The sequence below is a fragment of the Rattus norvegicus genome, chromosome X (genome assembly GCF_021556685.1).
Source record: "Rattus norvegicus strain SHRSP/BbbUtx chromosome X, alternate assembly SHRSP_T2T, whole genome shotgun sequence".
Classification (NCBI taxonomy): Eukaryota; Metazoa; Chordata; class Mammalia; order Rodentia; family Muridae; genus Rattus; species Rattus norvegicus.
The window spans coordinates 20266394-20284426 of NC_141554.1; the positions used below are offsets into that span (position 1 = coordinate 20266394).

Genomic DNA, 18033 nt, shown 5'->3' on the forward strand with positions numbered 1-18033 from the left:
TTCTTGAAGTTCTAGCCAGAGCAATCAGACAACAAAAGGAGATCAAAGGGATACAGTTCGGAAAGGAAGAAGTCAAAATATCACTATTTGCAGATGTTATGATGGTATACTTAAGTGACCCCAAAGTTCCACCAGAGAACTACTAAACCGGACAATCACCTTCAGCAAAGTGGCTGGGCATAAAATGAACTCAAGCAAATCAGTACCCTTCCTCTACGAAAAAGAGAAACAAGCTGAGAAAGAAATTAGGGAAACGACACCCTTCACAATAGTCAAAAATTACAAAATATGAAACGTAAGCAAGCAGCCAAACTGAACTGTGAACCCAGGTAGTGTGGTGTGAGAAGTAACAGTCCAGTTTATCACAAAAACAACAAAGAAGAAGACTCTTCAGCAAAGTCAAAGTGTGAAACGATAAGGGACCAAATGCTCAGTATCTGCTTCCTTTTTTATTTATTACATTACGTTTAAATTATATATATATATATATATGTGTGTGTGTGTGTGTATGTATGTATGTATGTATGTATGTATATGGATGTCATTGCTCCAACTCCTTCAACACCCTCCACTCCCTGTCAACTCCATGTCTAACTCTTCTGTAATTGTCATTGTTTTACACACACAAACACACACACACACACACACACGCACACACGCACACATACACATGCACACCAACGTGCACAGGCACACGCACACATACATACATAAACACACATACATATACACACGCATATGTATACACACACAAACACATACACGCACACACACACATGCACACTCACTCACACCAATGTAATTTCAACCTGATAAGACAGTTTAGTGTTTGCTTGTATGCATTTGGAGGAGGCTGGCTTCCTAGGATTGAATAATCAGTTAAGAGTCTCATCCTGAGGCAAACTGATTCTCCCTCTCTTGGCAGGTGTCAATCACTTATCGTAAGGCAAATTCCCCTAAGAGATTTCCCCAATCCCTGTTGACCTGTCAGCTGATGGAGTAGTGCGTGCTTCCTTAAATGAAGTGGAGATCAGTGGTGGACCTGGGTTTCAAGAGGGAATATCAAAGACAAACTCAGAGGTCCGCAGAGAGACAGTAAGAAAGCTAAGGAAGACTGAGAAGGGGATCTAGACAAGGCATTTCCATCTCCTAGGAACAGAAAGAGAGAGACATGGTCATAATTCTCATAAAATGTCCAAGTGTTAGAGGAAAAGAGGGAGATAATTAGGGTGCAGCTGAATGTGCTCTGATTTTTACGAAAGCTCAAAGGAACCTTCCACGTTTAAGAGCATGGAAGTGATGCGGGTGCCTTAGAGACTTGATTTTCATATTTGTACCCCATCTGTGACACAAAAGAAAGACAATGTCTCAGAGATTTGTTCACAGCCAACATCAAGTTTAGGGTTTTCAGGAGAGGAACTTGTACACAGTCAATTAAGGAATGGCAGGAGGGAGGGAAAGTATTTTAAGGGGAACAGAGAAAATGGGATAGAGTTAACGGTGTAGCATGTCTCTGTGGAAATGTGTTCACGGGGATGAAATCCCATGTACCTATTCGCATGGAGCCGGAACCACCGAGAAATACTTCCCCCATGGTGAAAGAAGCCAGATGTCATCCTGAGCCTGACAGCAACAACAGACGTGCGGTAATGCTAAAAGCTAATGATCAAATTAGAAGAGCAGCCCTCTGAGTGCTCTAATATGTGAATCCTCCTAAGGGCAGCGGCCATAGACACAGGACTGGGAATCCCAAACATTCTCTCAACAACATTTTTTAGAAGTTTGCCCAGAGTTCACCAATAATACCACAGCCATATTTGAAAATCTGACTTGACGCCTTGGGAACGGGGACTTGCTGCTTCACCGCAGCCACCGCCAACAGTTACAGCTTGTATATGTAATGAAAACATCGAGCTGCCTCAGTCCTGCATCCTGGTGCTCCCATCACACGCTCCAGAACTGATCTCAAGTCAGGTACCCAAACCAAGCCTAGAACCAAGACTCTTCTGCCATCCTTACCTTATTACTACCTGCCTGTGAACGAACCTAAGAGATGTGTTCAAACCTATCGAGAAAATGCTTGACACCAGGCACTTTTCAACCACACTGCAGCTCAACCCGCACTACTTTCCAATCCAGTCTGGATATATTGAGGTGGACCCTCTTCCACACAGGCTCTCACTGTGTAGCCCTGGCTGTCCGGAAACTCTCTCCTATAGACCAGGTTAGCCTTAAAGTCAGAGAGATTCCCTTGCCTCTGCCCACTGGAGACTGGGATTAAAAGCCTGCCCCACAATCTCCTGGATGCTATCCTTACCCTTGATCCTTAACAATGATGTATGAAGAGATATGTAAAAACATCTGGGTGCATAGGTACAGTGGTTTCTAATGTGGGTCTGCATTAGGGCCAACAGCCTCTGGCTGGCTGCTCGGAACTGCAGGAAAAACCCCCAGTAGCCTGGGACTCTGGGTGGAAAAAGAGGAACAACATGAGTGGAAATCCACAGGAGTGTGGACCAAAGCTTTTGAGAGGGGATCTGTTTACTTTGTAACACTACAAGCAAATGTAAGTTGTTGGGGATAGGTAATTTCTTCTTACAACTGCCAGGTTCTAGTCTGTCACAAAGAGAAATCAGGCAGCGGTCATGGAGGGATGTTGCTTACTGGCTTGACCTGCCCCATATTTGTTCAGCCAGATTTTTTCATATACAAACTTACTCATCTGCCTGTGGGTGGCACTGTTGGCTGGGTCACACCCAGCATTAAACAGGAAAATGCACCACAAACTTTCTTACAGGCCGAGCTGAGGAAACTGTTTCCTCAACTGAGGTCATTCCATATTCCTGGATGAACCTAGTTTGTGTCAAGTTCACAGAAAATGACCCAGAACAGGAACATTAAACTTTTTTATTTCTTCCTGTTGCTCCTGCTGCTGCTGCTGCTGCTGCTGCTGCTGCTGCTGCTGCTGCTGCGTCTGCAGCCTGTGGACATTTATCTTCAGGTGTCTCAGCTTTTAAATTCCAATTCATAACAGGAGAAATGTCAAATCTTTCACATTGGGTCATGGTTGCTTCTTTAGATTATCTGGTCCTTTAACTCCCAGATTCTGGGGCTGAGCAGCTCCTATTTTCCTTAGATCTTTAGCCTGAAAATGGCCATCGCAGCAGTCCCCAGCTGCTAACCATATAGGTGAAGCCACGAACTTCCCTCATAAATCGAGTCTCTCAATTCTGTCCTAAGGGACTTGTGACTGCTTACCTATATTCAACATTCCCCCATGTTTCTATATGACTGTGTTATTCAAAGCTGCCTGGGTCACTCAGGGACGATATGTTACCACAAGTATGGATATATATGGAGACCCCAGGTAATTTCACTCTTAGATGGAGGACACAGATTTACTGGTATCAGGTCACATAAAGGAAAGAAATATTCCAATTGGAAAATGACAGAAATAGAAGCATCATGAAGGGAATATGTGTGTGCCCACTGATGACATTGTTATGAAAATGCAGGGTAAATCTCACTCAATTCATTCTCTCTGTGCCTGGGGTGTTCTGATTCTTTCTTTCTTTTTTTCTGTATGCATGTATGTATGTATGTATGTATGTATGTATGTATGTATGTATGTTTGAATGTATGTAAGTACGTTCGTATGTACGTATGTATGTATGTATGTATGTATCTATCTATCTATCTATCTATTTATCTATCTATCTATCCTCAAGAAGCAATGAAACTTGTATCTTCTACTGGGTTAAAAGCTTCAGTTGATGTGGAGGACTCCTGTGTTCAGTTCTGAGTAGTGGTAGAGAAAAAGTGAGAAATATTTATGCCAGGTTAAGGCTGTCACTGATTAATACCTGAAGTCGAATATCCTTCCCCCTCTTTTATTTACTCTTTAATTATACAATCCATCTGGACCCGCGCCTCCCCTCCTTCAACTGCTCCCAGTTTTCCCACGTGCACACCTCCCTTTCCGCCACCTCCACTACTTATTTAACCCCTGCCCCATCTCATTTTGTCTACTTTGAACACACATGCACCGTGTGCTTACACAGTTACTGTGCACATATATCAGGGCTTCAGCACACAGCTCACCACACCCCATACCTCACCATCACACCCCATCCCATATCCTCCCACCACACCCCACACGACCCACCCCATCCCACACCATCACAACCCATCTCACCAGATCCCACCCATTACAACCCTATACAACTCCATCCGACATCATCACATCCCACTATACCCCCATCCAACCTAATCCCACCCTATCACACCCAATACCATCCTATAATACCCCGTTCTACCTCATTGTTCAACTAAAATGAAGTAAATACTTTATTATTTGAAGTAATCATAAGTAAACAAAAATAACATCAACACTTTTCTTTGGTGCCAAACTAACTTTATTTGAAATAATGGTCAAAGGTCAAATGGTCAAATGGTTAAATGGTCAAAGGGGAAGGTCATAGAGCTGGAAGGACAAGATGAGGGTCCAGCCTGGTACCCTGAAGAAGACTTCAGGTCAGGAGCAAAGCTCCAGCTCACTTCTCTTTGGGGTTGTCACCCAGGCTAAGTTTTCCAAAGAGATACTCAGCCATGCCGACTTCTGGAGATCCCATCTGGCGCATGCTGATCAGGAAGCTGCTCATCTCCTTGAGGACTGCAACTTGCTTGCGCAGAAAGTGTGTCTGCAGGAAGCTACACAGATGGCCGTCTCTTTTTCTGGCCGCGAGCTGGTACATGGCCACAAGGCTTTGGTTGAGGTGCAGCTCCAACTGGAAGGCACGCTCCATGGCTGGGAGGCCGCCTATCCAGTTGTCACAGTCTGGCTTGTAGATGGTGCGGAGAGAGACGCGACCTCCGCGCTGGTTTTGCAGGGCCAGAAATATCTCAGCATTGCGAGTACACTCGTGGGACTTGTTTAGGAAGTAGCGTGAGAAGTTCTCCAGGGCCACATCTTCACGATCAAAGTAGAAGCACATGGATAGGTAGACGTAGGAGGTGGAGAGCTGCAGCCGGACATGTCTGTTGATAGCGGCCTCGCAGTCAGTGTGGAAGTTCTGTCGTACATCAGATGGTGGAGAGAAAATAGGTGGTGGCATAAACACCAAGGCATTGGCTGCTCTGTATCTCTGGAAGTGGGGTGGGCAGCGTTGGCGTTGGTGACGCCGAGGCCCTCGCACAAAACCCATGGTGGGCAACGGACCAACGCACTAGGCTCGAGCTCCTGGCTGAACTTGGAACAGAACCACACAGAGTTTAGAACGGAAAGCCAGGTCCGTTACGAGTCAGGCCTTAAAATGGGAATTCGGAGTTCTATAGCCACCTCCAGGACTCTACATTGATAACGTGACTTACATAGTATTTTCAAAAGTTACCAAGGAAGGACAAACACCCAATTTCCTTAAATCAGAATATTACTTAAATGTGATTTTTATTACTATGCTGCTTTTCATGATTCCGGAAGTTGTATTTAATAGCTAATATTTTCTTGAGTGACAGCGCTCCTCTGTGACTTCAGTGAGCATACAATGACAGCCTTCAGTGAGGAGGCACACGTTGGGTCCAGGGGTCAGGGGCTGCTTGTTGTGCCATCTGTGATTCCTTGCACTGCCTGGCTGACGTTGCTCTACCTGACTTCTTTGGACATTTGAACTTTGCAAAAGTGTTGTCAGGATTCAGGAACCTTCTGGATTTCTTGCATTACATGGTTGTCCCCCAGAGGGAGGTGCATTTGTGAATCAAAACTATCTTTGGCTACCTCATGAATGTAATTATTCTGTAGGTTAGGCCCAGAGTATTCTCCGGGTGGGAGAAGGCTACTCTGTGTCCCTTTGGTGGAGCAGTTCTCCAGCTGCATAAAACTGTGCTATACTCTGGTTTTTCTTCCGATTCCCAATCATTACACTGTGGCTTCGGGTAGGTAACGGGCCTCAGACCACAGCAATTTATTACCCACCCCACATAGGGATGAGAAACCATTACATGGCGATGGGAAGCTAGGTTGGGATGTGAATGCATATGGGAATGGAAAAAGTTACTGCAAACTTGAGGAGGGCAAATGATTGAGTTTGGGGAATTACAGACACAAATCAATCTCATGGCCAATTCACAAATCTTGGAATTTCTTTTATTTCATTGACACTGTCCTGATAATTTCTTTAAGTATGCTCAGCTTTCTACTGAGGTATTTTCATTCTCTCATTTTATCAATCTAACAGCATACTCTACTTGTATTTTTTAAAACTCTCTCAACATTCTCTGCTTCTCTAAATATTCAACTTTCTGTGTGTGTGTGTGTGTGTGTGTGTGTGTGTGTCTGTGTGTGTGTGTGTGTGTCTGTGTGTATGTGTGTGTGTGTGTGTGTGTTTGTAGTGGGTGTGTTTTATGGGAATAACCATGTCTCCAGTGTCCTTTTAAAATTCTCTTGTAAATACAAATAATTTTTTTCTGGCACAATTTACATGGCACTTATCACTTGTCTCCTTTGTTCAAGCAACCATTAGACTGTTATGTGTTTATCAGGGAGAAAAGAATACTAAATAGAAAGTGACAGAATTGGTCACCCTCAACAGAGATATATGTAGGGAATGTTTAGAAACATGTGTTACTTTTGAGAATTTTATGTGTGAGTTGGGTATTACACCATATCTCCTCTAACCCTCACACTTTCAACTTCTCCCATGACCCCCCAACTTTACCTTCTCAAATTCATGACTTCTTATCGTTCCATTGTTATTATTGCCCAAAGTCTCTCTCTCTCTCTCTCTCTCTCTCTCTCTCTCTCTCTCTCTCTCTCACACACACACACACACACACACACACACACACACACACACACATACACAGAGAGAGAGAATAGACAGAGACAGAGAGTTAAACAGAGAGACACAGAGACAGAGACAGAGACTCACATTTATAAATACAACTTGCAAAGTCCCATTCGTGCTGCTCATATGTTTATGTGTTTAGGGTTGACCACTTGAGATTGAATAACTAATTATTCTAAAGGTCATACCTCATAAAAACTCATCTCTCACCTCCCCATCTCTCACTTCCAGTCATTTATTGTTATTGTCATTATTATTCCAGTCATTCATCAAGGTGTGTAGCCTTCTGAGACTTTGCCATGTCAAACTGACATATCAACTAATGTCATAGTTTATGTCTTGTTTAGGCAGTCATATTGTTAAAATTTCACGGATGTAGTTTATCTGTCATGTATAGAATACACTATATTGTAGTAGTGATTCTGATATAACACATGGTTTTAGAATCAGATATTTTTCAAATGTGGACAACCCTATTGTGGAACTTGATTTTTGAGTGATTTTTAAGCATAAATTTAAGCAGGTGCTAATTTTGCAATACATGTCCTTTGACCTCAATGGAATTAAGTCAGAAATCATAAAACGTTGTCTTCGCTGGGCATGGAGGCTCAAGGGAAGACTAAGACACTTGCATTGCTGTAAGTTTAAGGCCTGCCTTGGCTGCTTGTTGAGTTCAGCCCAGCTTACACTATAGAGTAAAACCCTGTCTTAAAACAAAACAGACCATCAAAGAAGATATCTGAAAACAAAGTATTTGGTGACTAATAACACACATTTAAATCATTCTAGTGTCATTAAGGTCTCAAACTCTACTCCCATTGCTTCTCTGGTTTGATCCCCAGTGAGAGTACTTAGGTGAGATACACAGAGTATAGCTGGTGGGTCAGATAGATCATAACCATTTACAGAATGGTACATGGTTTAATGCCAAGAATCATAGATCATAACCATTTACAGAATGGTACATGCTTTAGTGCCAAGAATGAGCAGTGACCAAAGAGATCACTGTGCTGATCCAAACTTTAGGCTGGCCTTATCCTCAAGACCACCTATATAAGAGTGACACTGCCCTCAATGATTTGGTTCTTCCACATCAATCATCAATCAAGAACATGTCCCACAAACTTGTCCATAGGCCACTCTAATAGGGGCATTTTCTCAATTGTGGTTTCCCTTTCTGAAACAACTCTAGCTTATGTCAAGTTGACAGAAAACTAGCCAGCACTTATGGATTTTTCTTTGTTTATATGGTGGATTACATTGATGGGGGACTAGCCAGAGAACTGGGATGGGGGAAGCTACAGGAGTCTATGGGGCTGATCCTAACTGAGACTCCTAGTAGTAGGGGATATGGAGTCTGAAGGGGTCACCTCCTGTATCCAGGCTAGACTTCCAGTGGAGGGAGGGGGATCTCAACCAACCCGCAAAACATTCAACCCAATTTTGTCATGCTTAAGAGATGCACAGGGATAAAAATGGAACAGAAATTGAGGGACCAGCCCACCAGTGACTGATCCAACTTGAGACTTGTCCCATGAGAGAGAGTCAACCCCTGACACTAATGATGATAGTCTGCTATCCTTGCAGACAGAAACCTAGCACAACTGTCTCCTGAGAGGTTTCAACTAGCAATAGATGGAAACAGAAACAGAGATCCACTGTCAAACTCAGGTGGAACTCAGGGAGTCTTGTGGAAGAGTGAGGGATAGGGTTGAGTGAACCAATGGGGGCAAGGACATTAAAACAAGACCCACAGAGTCAACTAACTGGGCCAACAGAGGCTCACAGAGGCTGAACCACCAATCAAATAACATGCAGGGGCTGAACCTAGGGCCCTTACACATTTGTAGCAGACATGTACCTTGGTCTTCATGTGGGTCCCCTAACAATTGGAGCAGAGGCTGTCTCTGACTCTGTTGCCTGCCATTGGATCCCCTTCTACTAGTTATATTGCCTTGTTGAGCTTCAGTAGGAGACGATGCACTTAGTCCTGCTATGACTTGATGTCCTAGGGTGGGCTAGTACTCAAGGGGTCTCCCCTTCTCTGAGGACAAGGGGAGGGAGTAATAGGGGAAGGATTTGTAAGGGTGGAACTAGGAGGAGAAGAATGAGGTTATGATCAGAATGTAAAGTGAATTAATTAATTAAATATTAAAAACTAGCCAGCATAAAGATAAAATTGAATTAAATATTATTTAGGGGTGGGGGTATGTACCAAGCCTTGTATGAGACCAAGCACTGCATACACTGGTTATAGCAGCACATGCCTATAATTCCAGCACTTCAGAACAAGTGACAAGATTATAAGAAGTTCAGTGTCATGCTCAAATCCACAGTGAGTTTGGGATCAAAAGCCATCCTTGACTACATGAGACCCTGCCTCAAAAAGTGTTTAAGAAACTGTAGTAAACATAAAATAACTTCAAATAAAGTAGGTGGAAGAATTTTGTGATTCAAGAAATGTAAGCTAAGACCGAGGACAGCATAAAACAATGATGCAAGACATCTATTTTGAGAGCTGATTACAGTAACTGGAGTTTTAGGGCTATAGCCTTAGTTCTAACAGCCCCAGCAGGCTAGAGTAAGCCAACTGTCACAATTTGCCAGTTAAAGAGACACACAACACTAAAAACAGAGAAAGGAGATTTAAACAATGTGTATTGGACAGAGGAACAGATAAACTGGTCAAGTGATCCCAAGTTCATCTGAATAGCACTAAAGGGGCTTTAGGATTTACCAGAGGTAGAAATGTATTTGTTAAGAGGTCACACTCAAGATGTGTTCCAAGCCATTGTTGCCTCAGCTCTTTCTCAACTCTGTCCTACCTGGTAAGCCAATAAAAAGTTGTAATCAATGCCTGATGGCATCAACCTGCTTTCTACAAGATAATCTGTTCCAGTCATGTGTTGCCTCTCCTTCACAGTCATTCTCATTTAGAGAAATAATCTATCCTGCTCATAAGCAAGGGATAATGTGAAAGTCTCTAATAGGCTAATATATATATATATATATATATATTAATATACAGGTCAAAGTAAGTTGATATTACACAAGATTATTATACAATATATCTTTCTTTGATTGATATGACTTGCATGGATACTAAAAAGCATCTTCAAATAAGATGCTCTTGGAGGCACAAGCAGCATCAGGCCAATCTCCTACCCAAAATCATATGTCACCTGACAAAGAAACACACAGTTGATGGTGGTCCATAAGATTACATCACCTAGGGATATCATAGCCATCTTTGTTTGTGTAAATGGACTCTGATGTCCACTATACTTCTAAGTTGCCTCATAATAATTTCTTAGAAGTCTATCATTACATTACAACTGATAAAAAATAGATTTGTTTTTTAAAATTGATTTTTATGATTCTAGAACCTGGCAAATCCAAAGGATGTGGATAGAGCAGAAGAATGGGGCCCCAAGTAGAGGTGATGCTGCTATTGAAGCCCTAAGGCAATCTAGAAACAGAATTCAATCTTCTTGAGAGGGAATCTTCTTTTTCCAGGTACTGATTTAAATTTGAAAGTCATATAAACTAGATATGTTGAAAGCAGCATCCAGATGTGTCTGAACAGATATCCAAGTCTGATGACCTAGCCAAGTTGAAAACTCATGACTACAGATACCTAGGCAGAAAAAAAGAGGAAAATAAGGAAGGAGAAGACAGGTGATCCCAAGAGCCCACAATGGAAAGATGTTTTTAAGGGAAGAATTAAGAAAATAGTTAAATGATATCTTTTTTAAAAGATCTGACATGTAAGAAGAAATGAAAATTACTCAGTCAATCTTTCGCTCACTTGAGTGAGTTACTATTGTAGAGTTTACCAAACCCTAAGATTCAAAAATAGAATGGTAACGTGTTTCATTTATTCTTTTCTCTACATTGGTCTTTATTCATATTGCCAATTAAAATCCTTTGATTTGAATACTTTTGTTTTTAGCTTCTTATTCTTCATTATCCCAATTCAAGGTAAGTATTTTTCTAACAACACCAAAACAAAGATGTTTTGGAGGTTGGAGTTGTGGCTTAGTGGGTTCTTAATGGGGCCCTTGTTGCTTTCTCAGAGGATCAGAGTTCAGTTCACAAGATCTACTACATCAGTTGGCTTACAACCATTTACAGCTTCATTTGCAGTGCAGAGAATCAACCCTCCCATTTCCCACTGTCTCAGGAACATGCACACATGTGGTATACATATAGCAATCAGGCACAAACACATACACGTAGATAAAATTCAAACATAAAATATATCCTTTTGTAAATTATTATTATTTATCTGTGGCTATTGAACAAGACATCCAAATCCTACATTTCAATTAGGATTATGCTTAACTAATAAGTTTTTTCTTTGTAAGTTTTTGCAGTTTCTTTTTAATTGTGATTGTTTCAAAGATGCCTAAATGAGAGCTTTAAGCACAAGGTTTGTACTTACCTTTCCTGTAGGGATAGTAGTCATGCTATGAAAGGAAAAGAAATAGACATTTTCAATTGTTCTTTATAAATGAAAATTTTTCTTTCTCCTTAGTGCAAATTCTGCAAACAATATATTATGGCTTTTATCTACCAGTAAGATCACAAATAAATAAAAGAACAAAACAACAGGCTCTGAGGAAAACAGTCAATGAATTGAGAATGTAAGCCAATTTTATTACCCTGATAAATGTCATACACAAGTTATTCATAAATAGCATCTTGTAAAAACATCATAGCTTTCCTCTGAAGATCAGGAAAACTACAAGGATATTTGTTCTTACTCTTTCTTTGACATTGTACTAGAAGTTCTACCCCAGTAAAGTAAGCAAGAAAAGTAAATTTAAAAAAATATTATAAACATATGCTAAGCAAATATATTTAGAACAAAAGATAAAAAGGCATACATATAGAAAAGAAGTGCATATGAGTATTGCTTACTTGCAGATGACATAATCTTGTATGTAGAACATCCTAAAGGATTTTTTCAAGAAAAGTAATATAATGAGATTCAGCAATGCTTCAGAATACAAAATACTGCCCTCAAATTCTTGTACTTTGAACAGTGATAACTAACAATGTGAAAATGAAATTAGAAACACAATTCCAAGCTTCATTCCCTAACCTGCAACAAGATACCTGCTGTGGTCTTCCTTTTCTCTCTGACCACATCCTCAATGGGTCACAATGACCTTCTCTCCCAACCTTCCTTCTCCAAATTCATCCTATTTTTCCCAGCCTCGAACACCAAAGTTCTCTGGGAACACAATAGCTTAGCAGGCTAGGGAAACAAATTAGCTCTCTAAAGACCCTTGCCCCTACCTCCTCGCCTCCAAGTCCAATCCCCCAGTCTCTTTCCCAGCACTGAAACAAAACACCAGCTACAGTATTCTTTCCCCTCCAGTCCAACATCCTTAGTCATCAGGGAAATACAAATCAAAACCACTTTGAGATTTTAACTTATACCTGTCAGAATGGTTAGGATATGGAGCAAAGAGGAACACTCCTCCATTGCTGATGGGAATGCAAATTTGTACAACCACTATGAAAATCATGGTGATGGCGCCTCAGAAAGTTGAGAATCGATCTACCTTAAGATCTAACTATACTACTTAGTCATATATCCAAAAGAATCTTCATCTTATGAGAGAAACATTTGCTCAACCATGTTCATTTTTGCTCTGTTGATAAGAGCCATAAACTAGAAACAACCTTAGATGTCCTCATAAAGAAAATGTGGTCTCTGCTCCCAGACCCGGTGAGAGAGAGACCCAACCGCCTGGTCAGGTGGGCACTCCTGAGGCTGCAGAGCAGAAGAGACCACCAACACTGCTCACCCCTGCCCACATCCCTGGCCCAAGAGGAAACTGTATAAGGCCTCTGGGCTCCCGTGGGGGAGGGCCCAGGAGCGGCAGGACCCCTGCCAGAGACACCGCCGGACCCTGAAGGAAACAGACCGGATAAACAGTTCTCTGCACCCAAATCCCGTGGGCGGGAGAGCTAAACCTTCAGAGAGGCAGACAAGCCTGGGAAACCAGAAGAGACTGCTCCCTGCACACACATCTCGGACGCCAGAGGAAAAAGCCAAAGACCATCTGGAACCCTGGTGCACTGAAGCTCCCGGAAGGGGGGGCACAGGTCTTCCTGGTTGCTGCCGCTGCAGAGAGCCCCTGGGCAGCACCCCACGAGCAAACCTGAGCCTCGGGACCACAGGTGAGACCAAATTTTCTGCTGCGAGAAAGCTGCCTGGTGAACTCAAGACACAGGCCCACAGGAACAGCTGAAGACCTGTAGAGAGGAAAAACTACACGCCCGAAAGCAGAACACTCTGTCCCCATAACTGGCTGAAAGAGAGGAAAACAGGTCTACAGCACTCCTGACACACAGGCTTATAGGACAGTCTAGCCACTGTCAGAAATAGCAGAACAAAGTAACACTAGAGATAATCTGATGGCGAGAGGCAAGCGCAGGAACCCAAGCAACAGAAACCAAGACTACATGCCATCATCGGAGCCCAATTCTCCCACCAAAACAAACATGGAATATCCAAACACACCAGAAAAGCAAGATCTAGTTTCAAAATCATATTTGATCATGATGCTGGAGGACTTCAAGAAAGACATGAACACACTTAGGGAAGCACAGGAAAACATTAATAAACAAGTAAAACCCTACAGAGAGGAATCGCAAAAATCCCTGAAAGAATTCCAGGAAAACACAATCAAACAATTGAAGGAATTAAAAATGGAAATAGAAGCAATCAAGAAAGAACACATGGAAACAACCCTGGATATAGAAAACCAAAAGAAGAGACAAGGAGCTGTAGATACAAACTTCACCAACAGAATACAAGAGATGGAAGAGAGAATCTCAGGAGCAGAAGATTCCATAGAAATCATTGACTCAACTGTCAAAGATAATGTAAAGCGGAAAAAGCTACTGGTCCAAAACATACAGGAAATCCAGGACTCAATGAGAAGATCAAACCTAAGGATAATAGGTATAGAAGAGAGTGAAGACTCCCAGCTCAAAGGACCAGTAAATATCTTCAACAAAATCATAGAAGAAAACTTCCCTAACCTAAAAAAAGAGATACCCATAGACATACAAGAAGCCTACAGAACTCCAAATAGATTGGACCAGAAAAGAAACACCTCCCGTCACATAATTGTCAAAACACTAAACGCACAAAATAAAGAAAGAATATTAAAAGCAGTAAGGGAAAAAGGTCAAGTAACATATAAAGGGAGACCTATCAGAATCACACCAGACTTCTCGCCAGAAACTATGAAGGCCAGAAGATCCTGGACTGATGTTATACAGACCCTAAGAGAACACAAATGCCAGCCCAGGTTACTGTATCCAGCAAAACTCTCAATTAACATTGATGGAGAAACCAAGATATTCCATGACAAAACCAAATTTACACAATATCTTTCTACAAATCCAGCACTACAAAGGATAATAAATGGTAAAGCCCAACATAAGGAGGCAAGCTATACCCTAGAAGAAGCAAGAAACTAATCGTCTTGGCAACAAAACAAAGAGAATGAAAGCACACAAACATAACCTCACATCCAAATATGAATATAACGGGAAGCAATAATCACTATTCCTTAATATCTCTCAATATCAATGGCCTCAACTCCCCAATAAAAAGACATAGATTAACAAACTGGATACGCAACGAGGACCCTGCATTCTGCTGCCTACAGGAAACACACCTCAGAGACAAAGACAGACACTACCTCAGAGTGAAAGGCTGGAAAACAACTTTCCAAGCAAATGGTAAGAAGAAGCAAGCTGGAGTAGCCATTCTAATATCAAATAAAATCAATTTCCAACTAAAAGTCATCAAAAAAGATAAGGAAGGACACTTCATATTCATCAAAGGAAAAATCAACCAAGATGAACTCTCAATCCTAAATATCTATGCCCCAAATACAAGGGCACCTACATACGTAAAAGAAACCTTACTAAAGCTCAAAACACACATTGCACCTCACACAATAATAGTGGGAGATTTCAACACTCCACTCTCATCAATGGACAGATCATGGAAACAGAAATTAAACAGTGATGTAGACAGACTAAGAGAAGTCATGAGCCAAATGGACTTAACGGATATTTATAGAACATTCTATCCTAAAGCAAAAGGATATACCTTCTTCTCAGCTCCTCATGGTACTTTCTCCAAAATTGACCATATAATTGGTCAAAAAATGGGCCTCAACAGGTACAGAAAGATAGAAATAATCCCATGTGTGCTATCGGACCACCACGGCCTAAAACTGGTCTTCAATAACAATAAGGGAAGAATGCCCACATATACGTGGAAATTGAACAATGCTCTACTCAATGATAACCTGGTCAAGGAAGAAATAAAGAAAGAAATTAAAAACTTTTTAGAATTTAATGAAAATGAAGATACAACATACTCAAACTTATGGGACACAATGAAAGCTGTGCTAAGAGGAAAACTCATAGCGCTGAGTGCCTGCAGAAAGAAACAGGAAAGAGCATATGTCAGCAGCTTGACAGCACACCTAAAAGCTCTAGAACAAAAAGAAGCAAATACACCCAGGAGGAGTAGAAGGCAGGAAATAATCAAACTCAGAGCTGAAATCAACCAAGTAGAAACAAAAAGGACCATAGAAAGAATCAATAGAACCAAAAGTTGGTTCTTTGAGAAAATCAACAAGATAGATAAACCCTTAGCCAGACTAACGAGAGGACACAGAGAGTGTGTCCAAATTAACAAAATCAGAAATGAAAAGGGAGACATAACTACAGATTCGGAGGAAATTCAAAAAATCATCAGATCTTACTATAAAAACCTATATTCAACAAAATTTGAAAATCTGCAGGAAATGGACAATTTCCTAGACAGATACCAGGTATCGAAGTTAAATCAGGAACAGATAAACCAGTTAAACAACCCCATAACTCCTAAGGAAATAAAAGCAGTCATTAAAGGTCTCCCAACCAAAAAGAGCCCAGGTCCAGACGGGTTTAGTGCAGAATTCTATCAAACCTTCATAGAAGACCTCATACCAATATTATCCAAACTATTCCACAAAATTGAAACAGATGGAGCCCTACCGAATTCCTTCTACGAAGCCACAATTACTCTTATACCTAAACCACACAAAGACACAACAAAGAAAGAGAACTTCAGACCAATTTCCCTTATGAATATCGACGCAAAAATACTCAATAAAATTCTGGCAAACTGAATTCAAGAGCACATCAAAACAATCATCCACCATGATCAAGTAGGCTTCATCCCAGGCATGCAGGGATGGTTTAATATACGGAAAACCATCAACGTGATCCATTATATAAACAAACTGAAAGAACAGAACCACATGATCATTTCATTAGATGCTGAGAAAGCATTTGACAAAATTCAACACTCCTTCATGATAAAAAGTCCTGGAAAGAATAGGAATTCAAGGCCCATACCTAAACATAGTAAAAGCCATATACAGCAAACCAGTTGCTAACATTAAACTAAATGGAGAGAAACTTGAAGCAATCCCACTAAAATCAGGGACTAGACAAGGCTGCCCACTCTCTCCCTACTTATTCAATATAGTTCTTGAAGTTCTAGCCAGAGCAATCAGACAACAAAAGGAGATCAAGGGGATTCAGATTGGTAAAGAAGAAGTCAAAATATCACTATTTGCAGATGATATGATAGTATATTTAAGTGATCCCAAAAGTTCCACCAGAGAACTACTAAAGCTGATAAACAACTTCAGCAAAGTGGCTGCGTATAAAATTAACTCAAATAAATCAGTTGCCTTCCTCTATACAAAAGAGAAACAAGCCGAGAAAGAAATTAGGGAAACGACACCCTTCATAATAGACCCAAATAATATAAAGTACCTCGGTGTGACTTTAACCAAGCAAGTAAAAGATCTGTACAATAAGAACTTCAAGACACTGAGGAAAGAAATTGAAGAAGACCTCAGAAGATGGAAAGATCTCCCATGCTCATGGATTGGCAGGATTAATTTAGTAAAAATGGCCATTTTACCAAAAGCGATCTACAGATTCAATGCAATCCCCATCAAAATACCAATCCAATTCTTCAAAGAGTTAGACAGAACAATTTGCAAATTCATCTGGAATAACAAAAAACCCAGGATAGCTAAAGCTATCCTCAACAATAAAAGGACTTCAGGGGGAATCACTATCCCTGAACTCAAGCAGTATTACAGAGCAATAGTGATAAAAACTGCATGGTATTGGTACAGAGACAGACAGATAGACCAATGGAATAGAATTGAAGAGCCAGAAATGAACCCACACACCTATGGTCACTTGATTTTTGACAAAGGAGCCAAAACCATCCAATGGAAAAAAGATAGCATTTTCAGCAAATGGTGCTGGTTCAACTGGAGGTCAACATGTAGAAGAATGCAGATCGATCCATGCTTATCACCCTGTACAAAGCTTAAGTCCAAGTGGATCAAAGACCTCCACATCAAACCAGACACACTCAAACTAATAGAAGAAAAACTAGGGAAGCATCTGGAACACATGGGCACTGGAAAAAATTTCCTGAACAAAACACCAATGGCTTATGCTCTAAGATCAAGAATCGACAAATGGGATCTCATAAAACTGCAAAGCTTCTGTAAGGCAAAGGACACTGTGGTTAGGACAAAACGGCAACCAACAGATTGGGAAAAGATCTTTACCAATCCTACAACAGATAGAGGCCTTATATCCAAAATATACAAAGAACTCAAGAAGTTAGACCGCAGGGAAACAAATAACCCTATTAAAAAATGGGGTTCAGAGCTAAACAAAGAATTCACAGCTGAGGAATGCCGAATGGCTGAGAAACACCTAAAGAAATGTTCAACATCTTTAGTCATAAGGGAAATGCAAATCAAAACAACCCTGAGATTTCACCTCACACCAGTGCGATTGGCTAAGATCAAAAACTCAGGTGACAGCAGATGCTGGCGAGGATGTGGAGAAAGAGGAACACTCCTCCATTGTTGGTGGGATTGCAGACTGGTAAAACCATTCTGGAAATCAGTCTGGAGGTTCCTCAGAAAATTGGACATTGAACTGCCTGATGATCCAGCTATACCTCTCTTGGGCATATACCCAAAAGATGCCCCAACATATAAAAGAGACACGTGCTCCACTATGTTCATCGCAGCCTTATTTATAATAGCCAGAAAATGGA

At 41.1% G+C, this 18033-nt stretch overlaps 1 pseudogene across 1 annotated transcript; it reads right to left on the minus strand.

Moving 5' to 3' along the window:
- Positions 1-4403: 4403 nt before the first annotated feature.
- LOC120099305 (ferritin heavy chain-like) lies at positions 4404-5260 on the minus strand (annotated as a pseudogene). Its single transcript, XR_015647052.1, has one exon. The product of XR_015647052.1 is annotated as a ferritin heavy chain-like (transcript).
- Between the last annotated feature and the right edge of the window lie 12773 nt (positions 5261-18033).